The sequence below is a fragment of the Mirounga leonina genome, unplaced genomic scaffold (genome assembly GCF_011800145.1).
Source record: "Mirounga leonina isolate KUSES-001 unplaced genomic scaffold, KU_Mleo_1.0 Mir_173, whole genome shotgun sequence".
NCBI classification, from domain to species: Eukaryota; Metazoa; Chordata; class Mammalia; order Carnivora; family Phocidae; genus Mirounga; species Mirounga leonina.
Genome location: NW_023270447.1, coordinates 10,511,947 through 10,527,877, shown reverse-complemented (window position 1 = coordinate 10,527,877; position 15,931 = coordinate 10,511,947). Strand labels below are relative to the sequence as shown.

Here is a 15,931-nt window from a genome sequence, read left to right as displayed (position 1 = left end):
CACATCCATCAGTCCAAGCTTCTGTAAGAAATTAAGAAGTCCATAAACCTTAAATTCTGTTACTTTTCAAAATGCTATGTTAATAAGTACTTACGTATATCTGAATACAAAGGAACTGCTGAAAATGGATCTATTGATTATTCAACGCCTAGTGGTCTACTGAATATACAGAAAATTATATTCAGGATAGTATTATTTAAAAGTGGTTCATGTATATGTGCTTAAACCACTGAAAAGTGGTAATCTAAGCCAACTAACTCTGAATTTGTTTTTGTTTTTATCATTTGGGACAAACATGTTAGTTTCCTTAATCTCTAATTCACAATTCATCTGTAAATTGCAATTTCAGAACTGCTTTAACTTGTCATCAAGAAGCTATAGGTTAAGCACATGTTATCTAAAAACATAGGTGAAATCATCAAGAAAAATGTTGGTTCAGAATAATAAAGACATTTACCTTAAATATTTATTGAAACAGTAATAAAGCAGATGTCAGCTACTAGTGTTCTGTCAACCTCTGTGGCTTCTCAGTAAATCTAACAGCGTTTGCTTCTTCTGCTTATGGAAATTGTGGAGAGGAAGGGGGGTGTGGCACAAGGCTGGGGCAGGGCAGTTTCCTGTTTTGCAGTTCCTTCCTTTTACAGCTTGATAGGCAAGAATGCTTTTGTGGTATTGCCTTTAAATGGGCCAGACAGGCTTTTATCCCTGTAGGCTTGTATTTTTGGTGGTTTTAAAAACAGGTGAGGCTCCCTAAGGTCACACAGCATTTTCAATTTCAAATTCCTTGAATTTGGAAATTCCGTTAGTCTTCAGCATCTAGGAGGAGCAATATTATCTTTTATTCCCGCCCCCCACTCCCCCTTTGCGTGTGACAATTAGCTGTGGTCTAGGAAAATTAGCTGTTTGCTTTTCTTTGGTGAAAGGTGTGTTTCTCAAGTTTAACTGAATAAATCTTTTCAGTATTTTTTTTTTCTATTCTCCTTTTGGCATCCTGATAATGACCTTCCTCTATGCTATAAATAAGCTCACAAATTTATATACACATACATATGTACACACACAACACACATACACACACATGCACACGCTGTATTTAGTACTATAAATTTAAGTGCTGATACATTATGCTTACAGCACAAATTTTTGAATCTTAGTAGCCTTGAAAAGACATACTTTCTCTGTGACAAAGCTTACGTCCATTTGTTGCACTTATATACTGAATAAAAGGGATGTACTTTTTCACTGCTTGGAATTGTGTATTTACTTGTTTATTATCTTTCCCTTTAAGGGAAGGAACTTTGTTTTGTACCTCACAGTAGCTCCAGCATGTAGAACATTGTGGGACATACCCTAAGTGCTCAGTAAATATTTGTGGCACGAATGGCTGAATGTTTAATAAATAAATATTAATAACATTGATATAAACATTGATAAATAAAAGTTAATCTTCCACAATTCTTGAAAGTTTAATATGGAATAATTTAAAAGCTGTAGTACTTGATAATAAATTTTGAAGTCAGGACTAATTGTAAAAGTAATAGCAAGAGGGGCGCCTGGGTGGTTCAGTTGTTAAGCGTCTGCCTTCGGCTCGGGTCGTGATCCCAGGGTCCTGGGGTCGAGCCCCGCGTCGGGCTCCCTGCTCCGTGGGAAGCCTGCTTCTCCCTCTCCCACGCCCCCTGCTTGTGTTCCCTCTCTCGCTGTGTCTCTCTTTGTCAAATAAATAAATAAAATCTTTAAAAAAAAGATTTAAAAAAATAATAGCAAGAATCATAGTGTCTTAAGGTATTATTTTCTACTTTTAAAGTTACTGAGTAAGACAAAATGTCTTATGTAACTGCAATTTTAGAACTGAAATGGGCTTTGTTAATATACAAGCATTTGAAATCAGTATTATGGATGAGAGTCTTAATTTTGGCCTCAGAATTTTTTGTTTTTCTCAATAGGGGAAAAACCTTATACGTTATACATTTGTTGCTAACGAATGTCAGTAATTTTTTTTAACAGCTGTCCTTGCAATTTTATGATAATTTTCAGTAAGAAGTAACCCAAAAGCTTAAAGGAAGAATACTAGAAAACTTTTTAATCAGAGTTGGATCTTTAAAAATTTAAACTGGATGCATTTTTTTATGGAAAAAAAATTAAAAAGAGGTACCCGAGGCCTTGAAGAGATTGCCTGTTATCAGAGTGTCACTTGAAATGTATTTGTAATGCCTGATGTGAGTGCAGGTGATCGGCCCATCTGGGTTAGTCTGCAATTAACACGTCATATATATGTTTGCCTGGGCCTCACCTGGCAATTACATGTTTCGGAGCTGTCTCTGTTCAGTTTTATACGAATGTCTGGACAGAACAGACTCACATTTAGATGTATCCCTAGTGAAGCACTATAAGTTCCTACTCAATGAGATATTTATGAGAATATATACAGAATTATATATATATATATAGAATATATGCATATATAGAATAGAATATATGCAGAATATATACCTCTGGAGGTAATACATCCAAGTTTTATGCAAAATGAAGTTATTTGGCTGCTAAAGAACTGCCATGGTGATTTCCACCTTGGTAAAAATCGATATTGAATCCATTTGATTGTGTTTATTGATTGTGTTTATTGTTTTTGCTATTGTTTATTGTTTATTGTGTCTATTGTCTAAAAATAAATGTATGTTAATTTAGAAAAGTAGACTCACTTTTGCAGAACCCTTAAGGTACCTCTACAAGAAATTCACTAGGAAAAACTCTTCTGCAGTCCTGCTTTCTCATGTTTCAGTCAGAGAATCTGAGCCCAGAGAGACCACGTACCTTGCCCAAGGTCAAATTCAGTTAGTGAGAGACTAGAACCCAAATCCCCAAGTTCCTAGTTGGAGCTTCATCCATTCACAGCATATAACTGAGCAGTGCTAGTCTTAGAATAATGCTACATCTAAACCAGAATATTCTGCAGAAGATTCAAAATCGCATGTAGTGTGGAAGGGCAGGGTTTTCCAGTTACAAAGCAGTGTTTCACTCACTCATGCAGTTTCTTTTCCAGGTAGCTTCTGAGATTTAATTCTGGCTAACGGGGCTAATACCCCAAATACCTTTATGTACCAGCCAGATGCAGTGGCAATTCTGCTCACACTTGCTTTGGTGATGTCCATGAATTGCTTAGAGTAAGTCTGAGTGTCAGAAGTGATAGAACAGGAGAACCAAGGAATGACATGAAGCAGTTTAGACCGGATCTCAGGACAGGGCTTTCCAAACTTCTTTCACTATAAACCACAGTAAGAACCATATTTCACACTGCCCCTTAGTACACACACTCACACACACACACCATTCACATGTATAACTGAAACAAAATGTTCATGAAACAATTCTTCCTTTACAATAGGTGAGGTATACTGACATTTTATATTCTGCCCTATTTTATGAAAAAAAAAAATCTTTACCCTATTAAACTGATTTTGCTACTCAATAATGGGTAGTTACCTGCAGTTTGCAAAACACAGCCATTGCAGAATCTGCTTACTATGCTTCAATCTAAAATGTATTTGCATATTTTTTAGGGTATCAGTTTTGGCACGGAATACACAGGGGATTGTTTGGCCCATCTGGGTTAGCCCACGATTAAACATGAACAACCTGAGGAAAATGGAAAGTGTTCTGAACTCTTCAAAAAGCTCCTCTGTCTAAATATCAAGATGTCTAGCTGGCCTCCACATGATATTGACTCAGTTGATACTTGATGGCTGGGAAAAGCTGAGTTTGTTTAAAACCTCAAGTAATGCAATCTGTCTTTTCTTATCTCACTTTCATTTGAATCACTATGTTTCCCTCAAGCGCCTATGCATCCCCTTCTTCCTGGCAGCCAAAATGTACCTTTATTCACTTGTGATAACCTTGAATGAGAGAAGCCTGTGCTTGGGTCAGCACTGGGGGACCTGGGGAGCCAGCGCTGAGCCGGTTTCTGAGTCTGTGATGGGACTGCCTCGTTCAGTGTGGTTTCTATATTCATGCTGATGGTATGTGATGCCCTATGCACTTTGTGACATCTAATATTAAACTGATAAGAACAGATACTACACTTGATCTTAGCCAAAAGGCCGAGAAGCTATGTGTGACATCTAATCTTAAACCTTAGGTTTATAAGAGTTTTTGAATGCATAATTTTAATCTATGTAAGTTTCATTTCACGAAATCTCTTCTGTTTGATATAGTGAGTAAAATAGTAGCCTTTTCCCCATTGTGGACAGTGAATTGAAATAAAAAGCCCTCTCCATATGTATTTTCTGAAATTTTAAATAAAGGAGGAGCTAACTGGAGCTCCTGGTGAGGTTGCTGTGTGTTGGGTTATTCCTAAGACCTTTAGTGCCCAAAACATGGTGACCGTGTGAGTAAACTTAGCCATGCCCATGTCAGCTACTAGGTTCCTCTGTTAGCGCCACTCTGCCCTGTGTGTCTTTCTTAGTTCTCTTCTTTATTGCTCCTCTGCCCCAGCCTTGCGTCCCCTGTGCCCACCCTCCTCACCGCCCCATGACAAATGCTTGTAGGGCCCCTGAGTTTTCATTATGGAAAACCAAACTTTTATAATGAGGACTGAAAGCCAGGGATGTAGTTAGCAAATTCACAGTTAATCAAAGAGAATAGTGGGAGGACTAGGAAACTGTTACCTCAGTCTGAAAGAACTGTTTGGAGTTGGTGCAGTACCTCAGAGCATTATCGAATAGGGGAGTGACATTCGTGGTTCATAGTTTCAAATTAATGAGTAGACAGACAAGCCTTTCCATGTGAAGATACGTACTGTGGGATGAATCAGACATTACACTTATGTTGAGAGGTGGTGTGTGAGTCATTTAGTGGGGCTTGCTTTGGGAAATTTCTAAGTAATAAGAGAAAACCACAATTCCCTTCTCAGAGAAACCTTTCCTGATGTTTTCTCCATAATTTGTTTGCCTACTCCTCCCCTATCCTCCCCACCCCCCGGTTGTTTATTTTGTCATTTCTTATTATTTGACCCAGACCGTGGCTTAATGCTAGCGTTTTTTTTTTTTTTTTTTACCTCGTCTTACAGTTGATTATGTGCCGTATCAACTGCTAGAATAAGCTCCTTGCAATCACTTGCTTTGCCATCTGTCTTCCACTAGAGTGAGCTCCTTGAGGGAAGGGATGACTCTTCCTCGTGTTTGTATCCCCAGTGCCTAGCATAGAGCCTAGCTCTTGTTTTAAGGAATAGAGGAATGAGTGAAGTATGAGACAGCCCTGGAGGGGATTCAGATTTCCAATGGTGACTGATCTCATGTTAATAGCATGTTTGAAATGATGCAGATGGACTCCATACCTGGGGTCTACATCACACCACTCCTACCCCCAGCTCCTGGCCTTGACTTCTGTCACCGGGGTCTTGGCTGTAATGCTTTAATTTGAAATCAACTGCTTGTTAAAAGCTATGGGAATGGACCCATCCTGTACAAAGAATTGATGGATATGCTGTAACTCTTCTAATAGCATCTTCTATTGTCTGCCTTGGAATTGGGGACACTTAAAATCCCACTAGTTGAATGTGATAAAATATTTCTGTTCCCTTCAGAAATGTCTGAAATTCTGAGAAAATTCTCAGTGTCTGCCAGTGAGTAGTAGTTTTGACAGCAAGCTACATCTTTTACCTGGAGCCACATGTTAAGTTTTATTCTTTTCCTGGAAACACATCTGTGAAATAATGGAAAGAGTGACAAAATGGGATTAAAACCGTTTCTAAAATCATTTTGTTTGCTTGTTTCCAAGTCAGATGTATGAATTAAAAACCAACCACATCCACTTTAGGATATCCTGGCATTAGGCTATGCCATTATCAGCAGAGAGTTAAAAAAAAGATATTAGATACTACATTTTATACATGTGTACTCACTGATGACAATGTTTTCCTTCTGAATTCATGGAAGAGGAAGTCAGATTTAAGTTGTTGATTAAGATCCTTCTATTACAACAAGGAATTTTGGGATTGACCCAGAATGTGGGCCACTAGACTCTTTGTATAAACTCTATTTTACTTTTTTAAAGGAATATTGGTTGACCTAGATCTGAAGTTAAGTACAAAGACTGTAGGATGGGATTCTGGCTTTTACCGTATCTACCATAGCAATTCAGGGACTAATTTCTCCTCTGAAGAATTAATTGCTGCAGTGGAGCTGTGTATAGTACAGTGATTTTGCCCTAAGTTACAGAAGCAGACAGATCTGAGAGAGAGGTCCTCTCTTTGCCCTGCCTGCCCACCCCTACCCTTCGCCGCTCCTCCTCCTTACCGCGCTAGGAAACCCAGAGAAATTAAGGAACTGGACCCAAGAGGAAGAACAGGGAGGACCCAGAACCCCTCTACTTTTAGCATTCCAGTCCTTCTTCCTCTGTTAGTTAGCAGTCCCCAGCTTATTGAGACGCCCAGAGTCTCGGTTAGCGCCACTGTGTGAAATAACAAGTTGCCCGTTTTCTTACACTTTGCCCTTGGCTTCCTTTAGGGCTGTTTGTTACTCATCTACCACTCCTAGTTATCTCTGCGTGGCTCTCCTTTATCTTTGTGTTTTCCCTGCTACTTCCACCTCTTTTTGCTCCCTCCGTTTCTGATCACTTCTCTCCTGTTGCTTTGTTTCCTTCCTTTCCCCGCTCCTTTCTTCATTGGCTCCTATGTAGAATAGCAGTATTGTCATACTTTGAGTTTTTTGGTTACATGTCACAGAATCTGGCTCTGACTTGCTCACGCTTAAAACTTGAATTTTTATGATTTTCCTGGTAGCTTAGTCGAAAGAGGGAAGTAGAGGGCTCCTGTAGCCTTCATTGTTTAATAAGCATTCTCTACTCATCTTTTTTTTTTTTTCCTAAAGATTTTATTTATTGATTTGACAGAGAGAGCAGGAACACAAGCAGGGGGAGTGGGAGAGGGAGAAGCAGGCTTCCTGCCGAGCAGGGAGCCCAATGTGGGACTCGATCCCAGGACCCTGGGATCATGACCTGAGCCGAAGGCAGACGCTTGACTGAGCCACCCAGGCATCCCCCCTGGCTTCTCTTAGAAGATATGAAGTAATGTAGAAGTGATAATCCTGAGGCTAGGAATATATTTGACTTGTTCTTGGTGTTATCTATGGTGCCTGGTACCAGTAATTCTTTACTGAATGAAGAAATGAATCACCTGTGTGTAAAACTGTGGCAAATTCTCTGCTCATCTCCTTCTTTTCCTTTCTTCTCCTTCCTTGTTTTTCTTACTACAAGTATATCTGTCCTCGAGTCTTGCTGCTGATCAAGACAGGGTGAGAAATCACTGACCAGGGTGAAGTGGGGGGATGACTTTCTGGAAGTAGTGAGGTTTAGCTACAGCAGTGAGCTGGAAAGGGAGGGAAATTTCCAGTAACTGCAGGGTAGGTGGATAGACTTCCTATATGTTATATATATTGGCTATGCATGCAATAGATCTGTTGGTTGGATTTTTTTTTAAAAAGATTTTATTTATTTATTTATCTGACAGAGAGACACACAGTGAGAGAGGGAACACAAGCAGGGGGAGTGGGAGAGGGAGAAGCAGGCTTCCCGCCAAGCAGGGAGCCCGATGTGGGGCTCCCAATGCGGGGCTCGATCCCAGGACCCTGGGATCATGACCCGAGCAGAGGGTAGACGCTTAACGACTGAGCCACCCAGGCGCCCCTGTTGGTTGGATTTAAGTTACTTTTATTTAAGGTGGAATTGCCTTCACTTGTTTCAGTTGTACTGTTTGTGGAATTAATAAACTTTTAGGGAACATGGTTACTTCTTTAAAAAGTCTATACACAGGGCGCCTGGGTGGCTCAGTTTGGTTAAGCGACTGCCTTCGGCTCAGGTCATGATCCTGGAGTCCCTGGATCGAGTCCCACGTTGGGCTCCCTACTCAGCAGGGAGTCTGCCTCTCTCTCTGACCCTCCCCCCTCTCATGCTCTCTATCTCATTCTCTCTCAAATAAATAAATACAATCTTTAAAAAAAAAAAAGTCTATACACATTTCAGAATGATTCATTCCATTATGTTCCTGAAGGACAGTTCTGTCATGTGGCATATTTTTGAACAGGTTGGGCTAATGCACAGTAAAATGGCCCTGGAATGCTTTCTGCAAACACCTGACTGATGGGCAAAGCTCTTGTTTCTCCCACTTTCTCTAAGCAACAAATCTTTGTAAATACTGGAAAAGAACAACCAGTTCCTTGTTTGTGTTCATTGTTGGTTTTCTATTCTTGAGTCAATTCAAAGAACAGTAGTTACAAGTTACTATGAGATTCTAGATCTGAGATTTAGTTCATGTGCTATGTGGATTCTGTCTTCAATTTGGAAAAGAATAAGATGACTATATTCGAAAAGGCTTCTTTTTTTGTTCCTCAGGTGCTTGTTCTAGTTGCTAAAATGAATACATTTAATTGGTCTACCTCCTTCCTCTGCCTAAGCTGCTGTAAGTTGCTTTCCCACCCTGGTTGGGTTCCATTCCTGGAGAGTTTGGCAATCTGTGTTTGTCCAGAAAGTTTCTGACTTTCCTCATCCACATTTCTTCCCAATTATCTCCTTTTGTTTACAGCAAGAAAATCTTTCTCCTCTCGTTATTTGTCACGCCTCCTTTTGCCTCTGATTTGGACTCAGTCCTAATCATAATGCCAAATATTGGGGAAAGTTCTGCATTTTGAAGTGGAATTAGATATATTAAAGTACCAATCCAAACATTTGAAATAATTCACAGTTCACTTTAAAGTCATTCTCAACATGTGCATTGGTTTCCTCGTGTTTTTATTTTTCTAATCTAGGCTTTCCTCAAGTATTCTTAGCATTGAGGGAAGAGAATTTAAAAAGTAAACATGCCTCTTTAATTTAAGTATTTTGTTTTAGTTTTTAGTTTTTGAAATCATGTTTTCCACCAAATTTTATTTTAGATGTATGATTTTAATGATAAAGTAGACTCTATAATCATTTTTGGACTAGCCTAAGAGACTGACAACCATAAGATTTTAACTTTGGGAAACTGTTTCCAAAGATCTCAATATTAGCCTTTACAAATACACTTTTAGAATATAATTCATCTGCAAGTTAAAGACATTCTATAATTGGTTATAGGTGTTAAGAGAATTCAAACACTGATGCTTGGTCTGTTGTGGATCTGTCATCTGTATCTTCATCATAAATGAAGTTACGGTCTTTGCCTTCTAAGCTCGATCAAATTCTTGGCTTAAAGAACATACCACTTTTTTTTTGCTTTTCTTTCTTTCTTTCTTTCTTTCTTTCTTTCTTTCTTTCTTTCTTTCTTTCTTTCTTTCTTTCTTTCTTTTTTAAAGATTTTATTTATTTATTTGAGACAGAGAGAATGAGAGAGAGAGAGCACATGAGAGGGGGGAGGGTCAGAGGCAGAAGCAGGCTCCCCGCCGAGCAGGGAGCCTGATGCGGGACTCGATCCTGGGACTCCAGGATCATGACCTGAGCTGAAGGCAGTCGCTTAACCAACTGAGCCACCCAGGCGCCCTTGCTTTTCTTTCTTAATTTGCGAGGTTTTATGACATAAAATTCATACTATATCCAGAAGTAATCAGTGAAACTCAGCATGAGGAATTTTTGACATGGAACCATTCCATTTGAGAGCATTATTCAAGTAATATTCTGGAGTGAGTCTGTTTTTGTGTTTCATATAGGGACTGGCTTCTGACGATGAATGATGGATGATATACAGGGTTATGTTTACCTGTGCGTCGTAATATAACAGCATTATACTCTTGTGTGAGACTAGGGACTCAGGTTTTCTTGGGACCAAATATTTTTTCCTTTTCCCCCTTAAAAGGGGCTCTTTAGACGTCTGCGTGCTGAGCACTTGGCTTAGTGTTTCCTTGGTTTGCTTTAATAAGGGGCTGTGCTAGTTCAGTGAGATACAGCAGCTCGGCAGTGTCTGTGCTGGAACGTGAGCTCTCTCCAGGCGGGAAAATCCTGAAGTGTTACTGAAACACAGCTAGCAAGAGATGTGTATTTGTCTGGGCTGTAGCTGTCAGTTCTGGAAGAATATCTTTGCAAGCCACTAAAATTCTGGTTCCCGTCAAAGTTGACAGGGAGACACATCAGGCTAATGTTGTCTACACTTTTCCTAAATTGCCCATCGAAGAGCTGCCACTGGTTTCACTCTCTTCACGCCCATGAGAGGCAGAGATAGTATTTCTATTCTAAATGAGTTCTCAAATAAATAAAGTCCACTGTGTATCAAATCTCAAATCCAATTTAAAATGTAAAGAGATGTCACTTGAGAATATTTCAGAGCAAACATCAGCTCAGCCAAAGAGTACAGTCATTCCTAGACCTTGTTCTCATAAGGATGTCAGATGAGTGTTAAGTATTTTTAGGGCAGAAATAAGCAATGCGGATGGAGGCCTGGCATCAGATTCTGTCTGACTTCTAGACTTAGTGTGGCCTCCATATTTATTCAGCAAATGCATTGTCTTTGCAGGCCTCATACTCTGTGACTTATAATAGACTCAAAACTGGAAGAACAGGGAGAACAACTTACCTTCCTTTATAATGTGTTAAAGACAAGGTGCATTCATTCTTGTTTTAATTAGACTATTCAGTACAGTAGATTTAAAATAGATAGAATAAAATACAGGCTGTTTTAAATATTCAGTTGCATTTCTGGTTTGCAATCAGACTTAACTATCTAATTTGTTTTTTTTTTTTTTTTAACTATCTAATTTGTAAGTGATCGTTTAACACTGAATATTTTTATTTCCATAAACAATGAGAACAAAAGTAGAGTCAATGTGCATTTGAGGAATGTTTGGCTTTTTTCTTTTCTTTTTTTTTTTTTAAGTTTTAAAGCTGAATGTAGGTATTGTTTTCTCAGTCCTTGGTTATAATGAAAGGAAATGATTAAGAAGAGAAATGTTGCTAAAAAGAGTAAAATTAAACATTTTGTTTGTGCTTGCATACGACAGTTAAACTTAATGCTGTCTTCAGGAAAAAGCAGTTTATAAATTAAGTGCCCTGACACTTAAGAAGTCTGAGAACCAAAGTGTTGGGAGCCAAGGAAGAGACTTTAGAAGTTTTATGTTTCAACTCTTTGCCGAGTTTCTCACCTCCCAGTGTGTTTTTGTGGATGTTCACATAAAATAAAATTCGATGGACTTTGGTGGCTCATTCTTTGCTGGTTACTGGTAATTGCTTTCCTCTCCTAAAAATAAACCTAGCCTGGTGTTCTTACTCTTTTGTTCATGAGAAGCTCACATAAGGAAAAATGAGTACAGCATCAATTCTCTTCTGGTTACATGTACTTTGTTGGGGAAAGATGTGGACCACCTCAAGGATCTTCTGATATTTTGACAATGGATTTGATAAAACGGGGTCCACAGCATTTATCTTATGATTGTTGATTCTAAGGCACCAGGAGACTCAGGGGCCATTTGAAGAGGCAGAACTGAGAGTAGGATCAACATCTGTACTTTCAAATCTCTCGAGAGGGTTGAATTAAATGATGGTCTGTATGTTAAGGTTTTTGTATATAGCAGTCATGGGAGACGTTTATAAGCTCATGTTTTGATGTTTACACACATAGACAGGCTTTAGGACTCAGGTGTCAGAAATAACAGTTGTGGATCCAGATTCACGTGGATACAGGTGGTCAAAAGGGGAAAAGAAATATTTGGGGACCAAAGTTTATCTCCTTTCTGTGGTCCCTTGCTATAGAAGAGCTGTGTGCTTGATACAAATCTGAGCATTTTACATATAATATTAATTCATTACATCTTCCCAACAGTCTTAGGAGGCAGTTACAGTTCTTATCCCTACTCCACAGGTAAGGAAATGGAGGCACAGAGAGTTAATGTAATACGGGTCATCCATGAAAGAGCCTGGATTTGAATCTAGGCAGCTGGGCTGCGGACTCGGGGTACCTAACCACTGCACTCTGTCACCTGCACTCTAGATAGATGATCTGTGTCCTGTGACCACATCACACGTGTTCTCACATAAAATGCCCTCTTTCCCTCCACTCTTTGTTCATGCATCCATCAACCATTTTTTGAGTATGCTCCCCGTGCCAGGCAGTGTTGAGCCCTGCAGATAGGGAAGAGGCAGACATCCTGCTCGACTTATAGTCTAGCCAGGGAGACAGACTAAAATCACCCCAGAAGACAAACTTGGGTAAGAATTTGAAGGAGGAAGGCAGGGCACTTTGAGAACAGAAGGAGGGGCCTGATCTCATCAGGTTGCCAAAGAAGGCTGCCCCACCAGAAGGGCTTGGAGCTGTGGTCCCAAGGAAGGGAGGAGGTAGCCATCTAAATGCGACCATGTTGCAAGGGAGGCTTGAGTCGAGTCTGGTTCCTTCGCGGACTGTACCCCAGCCCTACTTACAGCCCTTGTCAGCAATTTTAAACTCCTTCACCCGGTTGCGGAATTTCCCCGTGTCTTGGTGTGTATGCAGGTTCCCCTGCAAAACTGTAAGCATTAAGTGCATACACATTGATCTTTGGTGACTTGTGTTCTGTTCTGCCTCCTGCTTCCTGCCTTTTTTTTTTTTTTTAAAGATTTATTTATTTATTTGAGAGAGTGAGAATGAGAGAGAGTACATGAGGGGGGGAGGGTCAGAGGGAGAAGCAGGCTCCTCGCTGAGCAGGGAGCCCGATGCGGGATTCGATCCCGGGACTCCAGGATCATGACCTGAGCCGAAGCAGTTGCTTAACCAACTGAGCCACCCAGGCGCCCTGCTTCCTGCCTTTTACCGGGTGTTGGGAGTGGCAGAGGGTAGATTCTGAACAGACACAGGGGAAGTGGGACAGTGAATGTCTGGGTCAGGCAGTATGCCTTGACTCTTGAAATACTTAGTATAAGCTAAAGCAAGTCATCTGAGCTAGAGCTCTTATTTGTAGAATCAGTCTGTATCTTACCTTTTCTTTTAGCACATCACTGAAGAATCGACTACACCTAGTTTGATGCTCTCAAATAACTGGGCTCTGAAAGTTAATTTCACTAGCTCCCTGGGGCATTATCACTAAAATTGCAGTGACACATTTAGAAAGTCTCATTCACTTAATTATTATTTAAGCTAAATTAACTCTCTAGGGTGGATGCACTTGTAGTACCATATATGTTTAAAGCAGTTATCCACCAAACATATATTTCCAGAAAGTCTATCTGATAGGAGGCATTGTAAGGCTTGTAAAGGTATAAAAACAATAAAAACATGTTTACTGCACTTAAGGAGCTTTATACCTCAGTATAATGCAAAATAATGACGACAGAGCTGTCAGGAGCCCATCAGGAAGTGGTTAAGAGTGCTGTGGGGAGCCAGACTGCCTGTCTCCACCACACCCTAGCTGTGTGACCTTGAGCAACTGATTCTCAGCATTTCATGTATAAATGGAAATGGGTTAATAATGGAACCGTCTTCAGGGTGGTTGTGAGGATTATTAAGCCAAATTATGTCAAGAGCTTAGAATAGCACCTGGCACATAGTATGCACCCTATAACTTTTTTTTATTGTTATCATCATTATCATGGTCATTTTCATTCTTATAGTTGAATCTAAGGAAGAGGGGAGGGGTTTCTTTGCTCAAGAAAAAATACATGGCGGAGGTGGTATTCAAGTGAAGTCTAATGAAATAGGAAGAATTTTAATAACAGAGATGGTGTGGAGTATTCCAGAAGAAACCTCAGATGAAGGTGTCAGGTATGCTTAGGGAATGGTGAGGAGTCCAGACTAGCGGTTGGGGTTCATTTAAGCAGCGATGAGAAATTCACCTGGAGAGATCAGTTGGCACCTTGTCTTGGTAAAGGGTGGGCAGTATGGCCGGGGTTTTTGAGCAGGACTGAGACTCTCAGAGTCCTGTTCCAGAATTGCTGGAGTAGGCAGAAGTGGAGGCAGAGAGAAACCGTGTTAGTGCGAGTGTGGTGATAAGGGTTTGAAATAAGGTGATGGTATAGTCATGAAAGAAAGGTCAAATGCAGATTCACCGGACAACTAAATGCAGTTTAAGATTCAGGGCCTTTGGGACGCCTGGGTGGCTCAGTCGTTAAGCGTCTGCCTTCGGCTCAGGTCATGATCCCAGGGTCCTGGGATCGAGTCCTACATCGGGCTCCTTGCTCAGTGAGGAGCCTGCTTCTCCCTCTCCCTCTGCTGCTCCCCCTGCTTGTGCTCTCTCTCTCTCTCTGACAAATAAATAAATAAAAATCTTAAAAAAAAAAAAGATTCAGGGCCTTTAACATGGTTGGGCCTCTCTCTCTCAAGGTCGTTGGAGGGACCCCAAGTAGTGGTTTTATAAAATTTGAGAAGATATTTATGTACTTTTCTTTCTCTCCCCAAATGTTCTGTTTCAGCCCCTCAGGCTGTAGAGGATATAGAGAAAGAATCAGTCTGGGTATTGACTGGATGAGGATGGACACAATGAAAGAGAGAGGCCAGAGTCACAGGTGGCTTTGGAGATTGAGTTTGGCTGACTGGGAGGAACCCTGGATGACAGACACAGGGGGATGGTGGAAGAAGCCAGTGAGGGTGCACTGCTTTCAAACCAAGCAGGTGCTCTACACTGGTCAGTTGCACCAGGGAAAGAAACATTGTCTTATTACCTCTGCCATCCCCGTCCTCAATTGCTGTCTTGCAAGTGTGATAATTTTAAGTTATATGGGGCTTGGGAAAGGGGCCCATGCATGACTGTTAATTTAGTGGAATAGAATCCAAAGCACATATCACACAGAAGGACATCTTTGTAACGTCCCCATTTAGCACTCTGTATATGCTAGAACTACCTGTCTGAAAATTTTAAGGAAAATTTCTCTTTTGGTTTAAGTCTTCCATATTTGGTAAGTTTTAGGGCTTCTAGACTGTTTTTAAGTTATAACATCTGTTTTCTGGAAACTTCTATTTTGAAGAAATTTAATTGACTCAGCAACGGTCAGAATGCTAATCCACAGCTATCATGTCCGTGTTCTGGTGGTGGTACTTGACTGGGAAAGGCTGTTCTCAGCATCTGTTTTCTCTTTTATAAACAAGCAAAATAGTAAACAAATAACAGGAAATCAAATGCCACAATTAAAGAATACTCTCTCAGATGACCAAATCAAATTCTCAAGAGTATTTCCACTTTACAGATCACAGAAAATAAATATAATTAAAATAGGAGCACAGGTTTCATCTTTAGATATATATGGGTTGTGTGTATGTGTTGCATTTTATAATAAGTCTTTTTTGGAGAAATAATAGCCCCTAAAAACACAGCTAAACACATACTTAGAACTGAGGCAAATGTCCCCAGAGAAAGGCCATCAGCCAATTTGTGACTCAAAGTCTGGTGTAGCCCTTCTATATTAAGCCATTTGTTGTTTGAAGAATCACCTTTTATGTATCAGAGAGATTAAATGATCTGAGTAGAGAAATATCATTGTAAATTTCAAAATGCTTCTGAAATTTATGCATATTATTTCTCGACAGGCTTTAAAGATTTAATGACCATAGGATTTAGTAAAAAGAAATGATTTAGAAGTATTTTTGGATTAATTTAAAGAGGATTTTATTTAACTTCCCAAGTTGGTCTGCTGTTCTTCTATAAAATTAGCCCAAACTTGATTTTTTTTTTTTAAAGATTTTATTTATTTATTTGACAGAGAGACACAGCGAGAGAGGGAACACAAGCAGGGGGAGTGGGAGAGGGAGAAGCAGGCTTCCCATGGAGCAGGGAGCCCGATGCGGGGCTCGATCCCAGGACCCTGGGATCATGACCTGAGCCGAAGGCAGACGCTTAACACCTGAGCCACCCAGGCGCCCCCCAAACTTGATATTTTGAAGCATTGTTTCTCAATGTGTGGTGTGCACAAACCTTTGAATATTTTAAATTATGTATTTTAATATTCATTTATGTCTAGACTCTATATGGCAAATGATACTGGTTTTCTGTTAATAGCAATGATATAAAACACTTTA

General features: G+C 40.0%; 1 protein-coding gene and 1 pseudogene across 6 annotated transcripts in view; one reads left to right on the top strand and one right to left on the bottom strand.

Moving 5' to 3' along the window:
• CDC14A (cell division cycle 14A) overlaps positions 1–15,931 on the top strand; it is a 181,561-nt gene that overhangs the window by 43,633 nt on the left and 121,997 nt on the right. The gene's annotated exons all lie outside the window — the stretch shown is intronic.
• On the bottom strand, positions 4,009–4,106 carry LOC118020495 (annotated as a pseudogene).